General features: G+C 39.7%; 1 non-coding gene across 1 annotated transcript; it reads left to right on the forward strand.

Moving 5' to 3' along the window:
• The first annotated feature begins 365 nt into the window (after window positions 1-365).
• Window positions 366-437, forward strand: TRNAS-GGA (transfer RNA serine (anticodon GGA)). The gene has a single exon. It is a non-coding gene; the product is annotated as a tRNA-Ser (tRNA).
• Window positions 438-15,971: the final 15,534 nt, after the last annotated feature.

Raw genomic sequence — 15,971 nt, forward strand, 5'->3', positions numbered from 1 at the left:
CACCCCCCTGCCCATTTTTTTTTTAACTCCAATGACCATTGTCTATTATGATGTCATCCAATGGCCTAAGTTTTGGACTTGTTAAACTGAGATTAGAAAAAATACTTAGTGTTTTTATATCAAGAGCAATGTGTTCTAATAAGCACTTGAAATTATTGTGGGCCAGTATGACAGAGAAGAGTTTTAAGAAAACTTAAAAGTTTGAAGTTTTTTTCTTCAAAATACTTTTCTTACACTTTCCTAATGATCATTAAATATAGTTAAATCTACCACTGAGCCAGTGATAGGCTTTAGTCAGATTATTCCCCTGAATCTGAATCTGGTTCTCTGTTGAAATTTGAGATTTAGTTTTGCTTATCTACCACTCCCTGGTGGCTCAGAGGTTAAAGCGTCTGCCTGGAATGCAGGAGACCCAGGTTCGATTCCTGGGTTGGGAAGATCCCCTGGAGAAGGAAATGGCAACCCACTCCAGTACTCTTGCCTGGAGAATCCCATGGAGGGAGGAGCCTGGTAGACTACAGTCCGTGGGGTCGCAAAGAGTCAGACATGACTGAGCAACTTCACTCACTTTTGCTTACCTTGTATCAAAAGTCCTTGGGGGCTTTTTCTTGTAAGGGTTGGTAGTTTTACCTTCTCTGTCTAAGATGATAAACTCTGTGTCATTATTAGAGTTATCTCTATTAGCCATTGGTCTTATTTTCAATCACTGATCTTAGTTTTTCTGTTTTTATTTTTCTCTCATCAGTTCAGTTCAGTTCAGTTGCTCAGTTGTGTCATGTCTGACTCTTTGTGACCCCATGGACTACAGCACACCAGGCCTCCCTGTCCATCGCCAACTCCTGGAAACTACCCACACCCATGTCCATTGAGTCAGTGATGCCATCCAACCATCTCATCCTCTGTTGTCCCCTTTTCCTCCTGCCTTCAATCTTTCCCAGCATCAGGGTCTTTTCAAATGAGTTAGTTGTTTGCATCAGGTGGCCAAAGTATTGGAGTTTCAGCTTCAGCATCAGTCCTTCCAATGAATATTCAGGACTGATCTCCTTTAGGATGGACTGGTTGGATCTCCTTGCAGTCCAAGGGACTCTCAAGAGTCTTCTTCAACACCATAGTTCAGAAGCATCAATTCTTTGGCACTCAGCTTTCTTTTTAGTCCTACTCTCACATCCAGCCATGACTACTGGAAAAACCATAGCTTTCACTAGACGGACCTTTATTGGCAAAGTAATGATGTCTCTGCTTTTTATTATACTGTCTAGGTTGATCATAATTTTTCTTCATAGCAAAGGCCAATTCTGTACTAGAGATAGATAAGATAAAACTACTGATCTTGTCAGAACTAAATCCTCAGTTTGACCAACACTAGAGGAATTTCCCAGTGTGCATTTCTGCTGAATTTATTGCTCATCCTTTCTCACCCTTTAGAAGAATAGAACAACTCCTTTAGCTAGAACATGTATAAATTGATTCACACATGTTAATAGAAAGGCCCTTAGCCTAGCAGATTGTTGCTACCAGCAGCTGATTTCACATTTATACTACCTCCTCTCAAGGGCCCTTTATGTCTTACACAAAATATTCTGAACAAAAAAACAGAATTTCTGAAATAAGATTTCCATAGATAGAAGAGAATTAAGTTTTGACAACACTGTATGTGGGGGAATACATGTTGAGCATAGACCCAGAGCTAGTTTAAATGAGCTAACATTAGAGAGACTTTAGGAAGCAAAGGGAAACTATAGCCCCTCCCCCAGGAATTCTCTGAGGGATGATATCAGAGGGGAAATGAGCTTGCTGTTCAAGGCAGGATTTATTGACCTCCTAATGTTTTCTTCAGAGAAGGCAATGGCACCCCACTCCAGTACTCTTGCCTGGAAAATACCATGGGCAGAGGAGCCTGGTAGGCTGCAGTACATGCTAAGGGTCGGACATGACTGAATGACTTCACTTTCACTTTTCACGTTCATGCATTGGAGAAGGAAATGGCAACCCACTCCAGTGTTCTTGCCTGGAGAATCCCAGGGACAGGGGAGCCTGGCGGGCTGCTGTCTATGGGGTTGCACAGAGTTGGACACGACTGAAGGGACTTAGCAGAAGCAGCAGCAATGTTTTCTTAGGACTGACCCTGTTAGTAATCTGCATTTCCTAGAAAAGTGCTAAGTGAAGATTTTCTGGTTTCAAAACTAAAAATGCAAAATGACATGTAACCCATGTATATAGTCCATTTCTTCTAATTTGAAAAGGGAAAGAGGTGCTAGTGATTTATGGAGAAATTTCAAAGCAAGAAAAAAGATTAAATATAGAAATTGCTACAAAAATTAAAAGAACCCTAATGAAGAAGATCCTATCATCCAGAAGACAATTATTATAATTTAGTGCACATTCTCTTACTGCTTAATTGCTGTTTTTCAAATCAGTCTGCTAGAGATGTGGGAATGTAACACTAATTTAACCTTTGCCTGAGAGATACATTTATGAATGCAAACTGAAGAATACCTGTAAGAATTTATGTTAAAGAATACGGGGAATCTACTATGTGTCAGACATTGCACTAGGTATTTAAAGAAAGAAAATCTTTAATTTTGAGGTAATTATAGAATCACATGCAGTTGTAAGATAAAAATGCAGAAAGAGTCTATGTATCTTTCACCGTTTCTTTCCTCCAATGGTAACATCTTGCAAGATTATAGTATAATATGAAAAGCTTGTTTACTCTAAAAATCCAATTCTATCCCATTTGAAGTAACAACATTTGGGGAGAGAACTTAAAATAATGCTGAATTTCACCTGGAAAAATAAATCAAAGATTAAAATTGAATGTGTTTTAGATTCACATTTTAGCTATTCACCCAAAAGCAAAAGATATCTGCAGAAAATAATGTAAGAAATAAACATTACTAATAAACATGAGTGAATAGCCTGGGAGATTCTAAAGAAAGAAGATAACTTAAAAGGAGTTAAAAATTAGAAGGTTTAGTTCCTATGAGCTATTAAAAGATGATAAATCTACAATAATAAAGAAGTTTGGTATCCATGAAGGCTACCAAAGTAGATCAGTAAAATAGAATACAATGTTTAGAAATAGAACCAAATAGATACATAGTTTGACTTTATTATAAAAGAAAAATCTAGAATTAGCACAGAAGAGATGGAATATTTAGAGACCATGAGGATAATTTGGCAAAAGAAAAAAAGCTGAAATTCTACTTCATTATATCAAAACTGCAGATTAAACCCAAATTTTAAAGGAAAAAAATATAAAAATATTATAATTAGATAAGGACTTATTTTGAAAATATTACTAGAGCTGAGAAGAGCTTTATAACCATGACACAAAACCCAGAAGCTATATTGGAAAAAAGATAAATTTGACTTCATGCAAATTAAAACTATTGAATAAGGGAAATGCCATTAAAAATTTAAAAATCAAACCACAAACAAGAACAAGTATTTGCAATATTTATGGAAAAGAGTTAATTTCTTTTACAAAACACTCCAGCAAATCAATAAGAAAAATACCAACAACCTAGTATTAAAAAGGCAAAGAACATAAAGGGGAAGCTCAGAGATAAACACAAATGATGAGTAAGATATAGAGCAATTCTGAATATACCCGGAATGATGAAGTTGCAAAATAAAGCATTAGCAGAATGGCACAAATTAAAAATTAGATAGTGAACATTATTAGATAGAAGGTGGAGAAAAATAGGCACCCATGCATATATGTTTCAGTTTAGTTTAGTGGCTCAGTCGTGTCCAACTCTCTGCGACCCCATGAATCGCAGCACGCCAGGCCTCCCTGTCCATCACCAACTCCCAGAGTTCACTCAAACTCATGTTCATCGAGTCGGTGATGCCATCTAGCCATCTCATCCTCTGCCGTCCCCTTCTCCTCCTGCCCCCAATCCCTCCCAGCATCAGAGTCCTTTCCAATCAGTCAACTCTTCGCATGAGGTGGCCAAAGTATTGGAGTTTCAGCTTCAGCATCAGTCCTTCCAATGAACACCTAGGACTGATCTCCTTTAGAATGGACTGGTTGGATCTCCTTGCAGTCCAGGCATATATGTTTAGGGATGATAATTGCTGCATAGTTGTTAATAGCAAAACGGAGCAAAGCAAAAAATAACTTAGATGTAACTTAAATGTGCCTTAGAGATGTGTCAGTTGAGTAGAAATGGGTGGACCTTGTACCACAGTTTAGCTCAGTCACTGACAGAACCACACTGTTGGCTCAAAAGTTGAGGTCACCCTTAAAAGAAGGAGGCCAGAGGTGTCAGTTCATCGCATCCCTTGGAACTAGGCAAGAAGTTCTTTCTTGAAAGGGGTCTAAGCGGTTCAAAAGAATAAGCTAATATGATACCACTTGTATATAAATGTTACTCATATACATGAATTTACATATACAAAGATAGGAGTTTTTTAGAATATACAAGATAATATTATTATAATGTAAAATATTATATATATTGATAATATTAATATCTCCTGAGTAGTAGGATTAAGAGGAGGATATTGGGTTTTTTATATCCTGTTGTTATTGTTGCTGTTCATGTGCGACTCTTCGTGACCCCATGAACTGTAGCATACAAGGTCTCCCTGTCCCTCACCATCTCCTGAAGTTTGCCCAAATACAGGTCCATATCCTACTATGCTCTAAAAATGTTTTAGTAAGTGCATGTATTGCCTTTATACTAGTATCAAAAAATCTTGATGAATTTAGAAATAGTTTCCAAGCTTCACTGAGACCCTCTTTAGTTAAAGGCTATGACCAACATGCTTAGAGTTTCTTATATCCTCACCAGCTCACAGATTCTCCTGCCTAAGGTATTTCCCATGCCCTGTCTCAATCATTTTCTATTCAATTATCCTGCTTTAATTTTCTTTGTATACTTCATTCCAATATGGGTTTGGGCTCTCCCCACCCCATTACAGTTGCCATTTGCAACCCCAGGTTGTAACCTCTGCATCTGACCAACTGGCTTCATAGTAGAGGTTCCCATGGCCTCTTTCTGGGTTTTCACTAATTTGTCAGAGTGGCTCACAGGAATCAGAGATATATTTTACTTACTAGATCACAGGTGTATTATCAGATCAGATCAGTTGCTCAGTCGTGTCCGACTCTTTGTGACCCCATGAATCACAGCACGCCAGGCCTCCCTGTCCATCACCAACTCCCGGAGTTCACTCAGACTCATGTCCATCGAGTCAATGATGCCATCCAGCCATCTCATCCTCTGTCGTCCCCTTCTCCTCCTGCCCCCAATCCCTCCCAGCATCAGAGTCTTTTCCAATGAGTCAACTCTTCGCATGAGGTGGCCAAAGTACTGGAGTTTCAGCTTTAGCATCACTCCTTCCAAAGAAATCCCAGGGCTGATCTCCTTCAGAATGGACTGGTTGGATCTCCTTGCAGTCCAAGGGACTCTCAAGAGTCTTCTCCAACACCACAGTTCAAAAGCATCAATTCTTCAGCGCTCAGCCTTCTTCACAGTCCAACTCTCACATCCATACATGACCACAGGAAAAACCATAGCCTTGACTAGACGAACCTTTGTTGGCAAAGTAATGTCTCTGCTTCTGAATATGCTATCTAGGTTGGTCATAACTTTCCTTCCAAGGAGTAAGCGTCTTTTAATTTCATGGCTGCAGTCACCATCTGCAGTGATTTTGGAGCCCAGAAAAATAAAAAGTCTGGCACTGTTTCCACTGTTTCCCCATCTATTTCCCATGAAGTAATGGGACCGGATGCCATGATCTTCATTTTCTGAATGTTGAGCTTTAAGCCAACTTTTTCACTCTCCACTTTCACTTTCATCAAGAGGCTTTTGAGTTCCTCTTCACTTTCTGCCATAAGGGTGGTCTCATCTGCATATCTGAGGTTATTGATATTTCTCCCAGCAATCTTGATTCCAGCTTGTGTTTCTTCCAGTCCAGCGTTTCTCATGATGTACTCTGCATATAAGTTAAATAAGCAGGGTGACAATATACAGCCTTGACGTACTCCTTTTCCTATTTGGAACCAGTCTGTTGTTCCATGTCCAGTTCTAACTGTTGCTTCCTGACCTGCATACAAATTTCTCAAGAGGCAGATCAGGTGGTCTGGTATTCCCTTCTCTTTCAGAATTTTCCACAGTTTATTGTGATCCACACAGTCAAAGGCTTTGGCATAGTCAATCAAGCAGAAATAGATGTTTTTCTGGAACTCTCTTGCTTTTTCCATGATCCAGCAGATGTTGACAATTTGATCTCTGGTTCCTCTGCCTTTTCTAAAGCCAACTTGAACATCTGGAAAATCGCAGTTCACATATTGCTGAAGCCTGGCTTGGAGAATTTTGAGCATTACTTTACTAGCATGTGAGATGAATGCAATTGTGCAATAGTTTGAGCATTCTTTGTCATTGCCTTTCTTTGGGATTGGAATGAAAACTGACCTTTTCCAGTTCTGTGGCCACTGCTGAGTTTTCCAAATTTGCTGCCATATTGAGTGCAGCATTTTTGCAGCATCATCTTTCAGGATTTGGAATAGCTCAACTGGAATTCTATCACCTCCACTAGCTTTGTTCGTAGTGATGCTTTCTAAGGCCCACTTGACCTCACATTCCAGGATGTCTGGCTCTAGGTCAGTGATCACACCATTGTGATTATCTGGGTTGTGAAGATCTTTTTTGTACAGTTCTTCTGTGTATTCTTGCCATCTCTTCTTAATATCTTCTGCTTCTGTTAGGTCCATACCATTTCTGTCCTTTATCAATCCCATCTTTGCATGAAATGTTCCTTTGGTATCTCTGATTTTCTTGAAGAGATCTCTAGTCTTTCCCATTCTGTGTTTTCCTCTATTTCTTTGCATTGATCACTGAAGAAGGCTTTCTTATCTCTTCTTGTGTATTATAACAGGTTATAACTCAGAAACAGCCAGATGGAAGAGATGTATAGGGCAAGGAGTGGGGAAGAGGATGGAGCTTCCATGCCTCCTTGGAGCATGCCATTCTCTCCACACCTCCCCATGTTTATCAACCCCTGCAGCTCTCCAAACTCATCCTTTGTGGCTGTTAGGGAGGCTTCATTATCATAGGCATGATTGATTAAATTCTTGGCCATTGATGAATGAACTCAGTCTCCAGCCTCTCTCCCAGCCTTGAGGTCAGGAGGTAGGACTGGAAGTTCCAACCCTCTAATCACAAGGGTGGCTCCACTGGCACCAGCCCCCATCTTTAGGTGCTTTTAAAAAGTGATCTCATCAGCATGTCAAAAGAGACCTTTTATCACTTTTGCAACACTTATAAAATTTGAACTGTAGAGGAAGAACAAATATATGTGAGAAGTATTAATATCTTGTGGTCATCTGAATAATCAAATATGTATTTTTTGTTACAAATCACAATATCAAAATTTTATTTATAGCAATTCTCATTATCTGAAATTCCTATTTGTTTACATTTTCACTCCATGCCTCCACCAATATGTACTCAACTCCAAGAGGGTAGAACTTACTACCTGACTTGTTTACTGCCTCAGCTTCTAATAGAGTGCCTGATACATAAGTAAGCGCTATTCAATAAATATTTGTTGAATGATTTAATGAATTACAAGCAATAGAAGAACGGGCTACATGTTATCTCATTTTACCTAGAAGGTAAGTTGGATTTCTCCACCTTGGAAACTTGGCTTCATTCTCTATTCTTCAATTAATACAATGTGCAGTTAGAACCCACTGTCTAGAAGAGCCATGAGCTGTGAGGCATAGCAAAGTAAGGTCTGTCTTGTCTTCATAAACCTTAAAATTGATGACAGGTTATTTCTATCCGGCAACCATCAGCAAAGGGGTGCCTGAGACAGAAAACACCATGCAGGGTGAGAATGAGAGAAGCGATTCTTGTCTCATTAACTGGTGGGGTACAAGAGGAGTTTTTGCCTCCCAGCACCAGAAGATCGGGGCCTGGAAACCACTAGCACATCAAATCTCCTGGGATTTACCCCATGTGGATACAATTCTGATATACTATCCCTCCTCTGCCAGTGTTTCTCACACATATGGTTTCTATGGTTGCCCTGAATCTCCGATGCCTGGGAGGGACCCCTGCCATGTATGCCAGCTGGCTTGTGGGCCCCGTGTTCTCACCTCATTTCTGCCAATCCTGTTTCAGAGAGCTGGGCCTTTTTCCCAATTTATCCAGCCTATCTCTGAGAGTGTTTTTCTGAACACAGTTGTCCTCAGAACAGGAAAAGAAATGTAATCAGGATACAGCAGCATTTCAATACTTTTTGGATTTTTTGTCTGAAAATTTGCGCTATTAGAGACTTCTTGGAGTTAATACATTAGCCTCTTTTGGGAATAAAGAGGGGCACCTTCAAATATTAAAGCAATAAAGAAGAAGCAAAGAAAACTACTAAAACCTTAGTGTGAAAATGTAAATTAGGCATTTGGATTATATCAGTAGTGAAAGATTATATCTTTCACATATATATGTGTCTGTGAGTGTGTGCATATATGTATATATACTTTCAAAAATGTTTTTTCTTCCCTCTCATTTTCACAGCATAAGGACACAATCCTAGGAAAGCACAGAGGCTTGGCTAAGGTCACAAAAAAGTTTCTTGAATCCCTGCCCTTTTAAGAATTCATGGGGAAGAGCTTGTCAACTGTTAAGTGGAAATCCTTAGGACAGCCATCAACAGACTCTGACACTGAGCACCTGGGTTAGTATCATAAAGAACCATGTTTCTGGAAGCCCTTTTCAGTTATGTAACAGTTAAGGGCTTGGGTTCTGGTTACAGCAACATAGATTTAGCTCTTGCTTCACTATGCAAATTGGACAAGTAATACCATCTGTAAGTTCAGTGTATTCACCTGTAAGAGACAGATGGTGATAGTATCTGCTTTGTAAAGGTGGTATAAAAATTAAATGAGCTGAAGAAGGAAAAGCATGGAGGAAAGTCCTTGGCTCATAGTAGGCACTTGATAAACACTGGCTGTTCAAAGTAAATGATTAAAGACAAGGTTTAACTACTTCACAGTGTTGTGAAGGGCTCTCTCAACTAGCCTCTCACTACCCTGCTTCTCTGCATCTCAATTTTCATAGCTGCAAAATGGAGTTGATGATTAATTTCCCCTACCTTCCCCCAAGAATATCTCATTTTTAAACAAAACTGTTAACTTTAGATGAGATAGTGTGCACTTGGGCATCTTCAAATCCATACTGGAGAATATGGAAGAGCTAAGGAGCATGGAAGAAGCAATGGAAATAGTAGAGTTTTGAGATACTTAAAGTTGCCATCCACCTTTTTCCTCTGTTATCCATTGGCAGAAATGTGGTATGGATTGAAACTTGGAACATTTGGAAAGCCACTGTTCCCTGGAAATTCTACTCTGAGGTTTAGAAGTTAGGGGAAAGTTCTGTGTGGTTCTAGTATGCTCCATCCAACTCTGATTCATCTCAAAGATCCAAGAGGAATACAGGGTTTAGCTAGCTAGCTTAATCCAGTAATGGAGATGGGCTTAGACCTTACTCCAAAAGAAACCAACTTCTTAAAAAAAAAACAAACAATCATGCTCTTATAGGAAAAGCAGCCTTAGGCCTTAAACACTCAAGTGAAAAGACAGAGTCTTTTTATTTTTCTTCTCATAATAGCCTAAGCTTCTCTGAAGGTCCATGGAATCACCCATTAGTTTGAAAATGCAGATTCCTGACCTCTACCCCACAGAGAATTTGATTTGGTAGATTTGGAGTGGAGCTTGGGAATAAGAATTTTTAGTGAGCACCCTTACCTGATTATGAATTGAGGGGCCATCTGAAGCACACTTAGAAATATATTAAGTGAAATACTTGCACATAAATTCCTATGCCAGTTAGAAAATTAACACAATCCTCATCTCTTTCATGTTCTTAACCTCTTTCTTCAGGAACCACTCATTTTAGCTGGAGCCAAGATACAATTTCATTACCTGAGAAGTTGAACAGAGCGAAGGAATTTAGAAAGATGTGTCTAATTTCAAATTTTTACATTGAAAAGAAAAATAACAAGGTAAAAATGGTCTGCTACTGTTTTTGTAGCAAAAGGAAATCTGAACACACAGACATATAAATAAACATCTTCGAAGGGAAGCACAAGATGGTTAACACAGAAACTAAGGTAATTGGTTGTCTATTGGAGATGGGTGAAAACAAAGCGATAATAGAGGGATTGATATTTTCCAAGTTTACATTTCAATTTATTTTTGACTTTTAAACCACATTAATGTTTTGTATATTCAGAAAACATTATTAATTTATCAAGCATATAGTAAAATCTAGAAATTGAATACAAACACATGAATTGAACTATATGTAGAAGAAGCAAAGCCAGAATTAATTCCAGTAAAAGCTTTGAACCTTACTCTGACTGCATCCCACCTTCAGTGGTATATTTTCTAAAGATGAAAAGAAACTTTTGGTGGTTGAATAGTTTGAAACAATTTTGTGGGTATTGCACAATTGAGCAAACAAGCAAATATATTGGTGTTTGGAGGGCATGGAATTCTCATGGTAGGAGAGTGGCAAAAACTGGGGAAAGGGGGAAGGAGAACTCTGCTGTATTGGATTAGACTTGGAAGTATCAGTACAAACTCAAAGAAAGAGCTTAAAAGTAATTATACTTAAGTAGCAATGAATGTATTTATCAATGCCAAAGAATGCTCAAACTACCGCACAATTGCACTCATCTCACACGCTAGTAAAGTAATGCTCAAAATTCTCCAAGCCAGGCTTCAGCAATATGTGAACCGTGAACTTCCTGATGTTCAAGCTGGTTTTAGAAAAGGCAGAGGAACCAGAGATCAAATTGCCAACATCCGCTGGATCATGGAAAAACCAAGAGAGTTCCAGAAAAACATCTCTTTCTGCTTTATTGACTATGCCAAAGCCTTTGACTGTGTGGATCACAATAAACTGTGGAAAATTCTGAAAGAGAAGGGAATACCAGACCACCTGATCTGCCTCTTGAGAAACCTGTATGCAGGTCAGGAAGCAACAGTTAGAACTGGACATGGAACAACAGACTGGTTCCAAATAGGAAAAGGAGTACGTCAAGGCTGTATATTGTCACCCTGCTTATTTAACTTATATGCAGAGTACATCATGAGAAACGCTGGACTGGAAGAAACACAAGCTGGAATCAAGATTGCTGGGAGAAATATCAATAACCTCAGATATGCAGATGAGACCACCCTTACGGCAGAAAGTGAAGAGGAACTAAAAAGCCTCTTGATGAAAGTGAAAGTGGAGAGTGAAAAAGTTGGCTCAAAGCTCAACATTCAGAAAACGAAGATCATGGCATCCGGTCCCATTACTTCATGGGAAATAGATGGGGAAACAGTGGAAACAGTGCCAGACTTTTTATTTTTCTGGGCTCCAAAATCACTGCAGATGGTGACTGCAGCCATGAAATTAAAAGACGCTTACTCCTTGGAAGGAAAGTTATGACCAACCTATATAGCATATTCAGAAGCAAAGACATTACTTTGCCAACAAAGGTTCATCTAGTCAAGGCTATGGTTTTTCCTGTGGTCATGTATGGATGTGAGAGTTGGACTGTGAAGAACGCTGAGCACTGAAGAATTGATGCTTTTGAACTGTGGTGTTGGAGAAGACTCTTGAGAGTCCCTTGGACTGCAAGGAGATCCAACCAGTCCATTCTGAAGGAGATCAGCCCTGGGATTTCTTTGGAAGGAATGATGCTAAAGCTGAAACTCCAGTACTTTGGCCACCTCATGTGAAGAGTTGACTCATTGGAAAAGACTCTGATGCTGGGAGGGATTGGGGGCAGGAGGAGAAGGGGATGACAGAGGATGAGATGGCTGGATGGCATCATTGACTCGATGGACGTGAGTCTGAGTGAACTCCGGGAGTTGGTGATGGACAGGGAGGCCTGGCGTGCTGCGATTCATAGGGTCGCAAAGAGTCAGACATAACTGAGTGACTGAACTGAACTGAACTGATCTGATCACCTTATCTTGGTTTATAACTGCCAACTTCCATTCAAAGGAACCAGGACTCGCTGGAAAACTGACAAACCCTAAATCTGGGGCAGTGAAGTACAGGGTGAGCCAGGAGCACTGAACTGAATCAAAAAGTAAAGAAGTGCTCAAACACTGATAAGACAACGTCAAAAAATCATTGGTACCAGATTAAAGAGGCTTACACTGAACAAATCTGTGACAACTAGAATATTATTATAAATATTGGCCAGAATGGATTATAGTAAACCTCTCTGAGGCCATAATGGTAGCAAAAATAATGGAGGTGAATGGAGAAAATAAAAAGAAACATTTATTTCTACAAAAGAATAACAACTCTTAAGTGTAGAAAGAATGTAAAATGATTTTCTAAGGCTATCAATGACTATTGCAATAATTGATTCAAACAAAAAACATCAAAACATGCTAAAACTATTGTGTAAAACATTGGTCTTACAATCACCCAGTTTCATAATTATTTATTAATAACAGAAGGAACAGGCTCTATTTACAATGGAGAAATTTGACAGCATCACCTTAACCAAATGGTGAAACTTACAATCACCAAGTTTGACAAACTGGCAGCATATGCCTCCTGAAGTGATGTACTACGAGAGACACATCCGGCCAGAAATGTTTAACCTTACTCTAATCGTGAGGAAGCAATCAGAAAAATCTAAATTGAGAAATGGTCTGCAAAACAACTAGTCCAGACACTTCAAAATGTCAGTGTCTTAACAGTTAAAAAGAAAAGCTGGGCACAGTTCTAGAATATAAATTATTTAAGAGATATGTTTACTAAACAATACATTTTTTTAATCAAATCCTGGATTTTTAATAAAGCTATAAAAGACATTATTGGAACAACTTGGGAAATTTGAACATAGATTGTACGTTGTATAATATTACTTGTGAAAGCTAAAATTTCCTGAAAATCATCAATTCCATTGTGAATATGTAGGAGAATGACCTTGTTTGCAGAAAATACATACCACCACAGCATTTTGATGTCTACCACTTAATAGTTCACCAAAAAGAGAGAAGGAAAATGAAAGACAAAGCAAATGTGGCAAAATATTAGCAACTGGTGAAGCCTGCATAATATTATCAGGTGCTAATTTTATTACCAGTGCAACTTGCCAAAGGCTTCCCTGGTGACTCAGCAGTTAAGAATCTACCTGCAATGCAGGAGACTCAGTTTCTATCCCTGGGTCAGGAAGATCCTCCAGAGGAGGGCATGGAAACCCACTCTACTACTCTTGCCTAGAGAATCCCATGGACAGAGGAGCCTGGCAGGCTGCAGTCCATAGGGTCGCACAGAGTCGGACATGACTGAAGCAACCAAGCAGCAGCAGCAATTTGTCAGTAGGTTTGAAAATTTTCAAAATAAGAAGCTGGAGGGTCTGCAGGGGGCAAATAAAGCGAACAGTATTGGTTGCAACCAGCATTGGTTGCCAGAATGGTGTGGTGTATATACTTCTGTTTATCTCTTATCATGTGGGGCATGCACCTGCTAACCCATTCATTAATTCATTTCCCTCTGCTGTCTGGCTGTGTCCCATCCCCCTCCTCTCACCAGGATGTGCTTAGGTACAATAGTGAGGGGAGGAGGCGTATGGAGAGCTTTCTCTGTATTACCATCTCAGAGGGATATTCCCACTTCTAGCACCTCTCCGAAGGGCTAATGGCCTACAGAGCCTTATTACCATCCTGGGATAAGTTCAATTTTTTTTTTTTATGATAGCAATTTGTTACACCAGTTTGCCACTTGCCTGCTGCTTCCTTGTTAATCCAATAATCTATATGAGGAAAGCAATTTGACGTACCTCCTTCCCATCTGCCACCCATCATCCAATCTATATCTTAACTATCAGTGATTTATTAATGGTGTCTACATTAAGCACATCTCCGCTCCGTTGGCGCCCTCCTTCTCAGTCTCTCACTTGGATACCCTCTCTGGGTGTGTTAGGAGGCAAACTCAACATGGAGATTAAAAACAACAACAGAATAATAAACTGAGCCTCAGTTCCAGGAGTTGCTCCTTTCAGACAATTTAATTTACGCACAACCATGAGCTTATCAGATCCATTTCAGAGCCAGTCATAAGACATGTGAGAATCTAGGATATTTCTCATCATGTTTGTCACTCTGTCTTCAAACTTGATTTTTTAAAACTGGTTGAAGTTAGCCATTGGAACCTGCAAATAAACATTGTTAGTATTGTCCCTGTGCTGTAACTGAATGTTTCGTTCCTTATCCCCAACTTCCTGGATGTCCATTCACTTGAATTAAGGGCCCACATGAGCCCTGGAACTTGACCTCTTTCCTGCAGAGACCGAAGGGGCAGGTAACTATGGGCTAGCTGTACTGAAGCACCTCTGAGAAAGGCCTTTATTCTCGAAGGTGTGAGCCTGGTTCTCTGCACATCAGGGCATTACTTGAAATTGCCAAGCTTCGTTTTCCTCCGTGTACTGTGGCCTACCCAGAAGAACAAAGGCTCCAGGCTGACACTTCCAGAGGAGGGACATAATGGAGTCAAGTGGTTGAAAATGGCACATATAGCAATGTCTGTGGTCTGCTGAAGATGCCATTCACTTTGACTTTGTGCTATCCTTTACCTATAGAAGCTAGATGCACATGGCCCAACCTAAAGCCCATGATAAGAGAAGAAACATGGGCATTGGATGGAAATTTCCAGAATCCACTGCTATTGGTATCTAGTTGCAGTTTCCAGAGTCCAGCGGAACTGAGAGTCCAGATGTTCTAGTGGTTAGCTTATCAGCTGATACGTTAATTCTGGCTCTGCAGATTCCTGTCTCTCTGCTCCATAGCAAGTTTCTGAATCTGGAAAATGGGACTGCTGTCACCACTTCATAAGGTGGTGATTATGAGTAACAATGATTAATCAGTAAATTATTTTTATTGTCCTCTTTCATCAAATGTGATGTGAATATTAATTCTGTAATGGGTCCTCTCCCTCGCTCTTTTTTTTTTTTTTGTAAGCAACTTTTTTCCATTAAGTCCCTCAGGAGTCCTGCTTGCATTTGCCTTTTGTCCTTGCTTCTGTTTGCACTGGTCTAACTTTTACCTGCGTTGTTTGGCTGCTCTTGGCTTGCATTGCCTACCATTCCTGTTTCTTCCATTCTAGGCAGTGACCTTGAACTCTCTGCTGGGTAAATAACATGTAGCTTGTGGTGGGGGTGAGCTGCTAATAAGTAGAGGGGTATTTTCTTGAGTTGATGGATTTTAAGAAAAGAAAAATGAAAAAAGACAGTCAACCTGGCTCTGCAACCTACATTTAACATTCCTGTTCTTCCAAAGTCAATGGTGGCATCTTAAGTTGTCATCCTTTTAAACTCATCCTAGCAATGTGCTTATAATAAGGCAACAGTTCTAAACAGCTGGTATGTTCCACCTTATAAGTGACCAAAACTTGTAATTTTGCATAGCAGTTGTTGGTATAAATTTTTTATCCTTGCAAATTAATGCCAATTGCTGAAGAATAGAAACTGTCTAATCCCATTTCTTTTCCCCTCATGAAATTCAGCATTTCTCAGTAAGTGCGGGATAAATGCTTGAGGAACAAGTAACTGGTTTCACCTTGAAGAGTGATAACCTATTTTACTTTGATTTATTTTCCTTTGAGTCATTGTCTTTCAAAACTCTCTATTAAATTTTTCCCCTCTGTTCAGGAGTTGTATTGCTTTCTAAAAACACATCCCCTCCATCTTTTCTTAATTAACAGGCTTTTCCAGGACCCTTTTGGTTCTCGGTGACAGTTCCCCCTATTGTCTGTCTGCAGCTGTTACATGGTTCAGAAGCCGAGGAGACATGCTAATGAGCGCCTGGTGTGTGGGAGGAACACCTCTAAATTCTCCTGGACTGGCCTTGCCGCCTGTTCCTACTTACTTTTCCTAAAATAAGCCTCTAGTTGGCAGCCAGGGGATGGGTTATTTGCAGTTTCTTTCTGTGGAGGAAGTTC

Source organism: Bos mutus, chromosome 1, assembly GCF_027580195.1.
Source record: "Bos mutus isolate GX-2022 chromosome 1, NWIPB_WYAK_1.1, whole genome shotgun sequence".
Lineage (NCBI taxonomy): Eukaryota > Metazoa > Chordata > Mammalia > Artiodactyla > Bovidae > Bos > Bos mutus.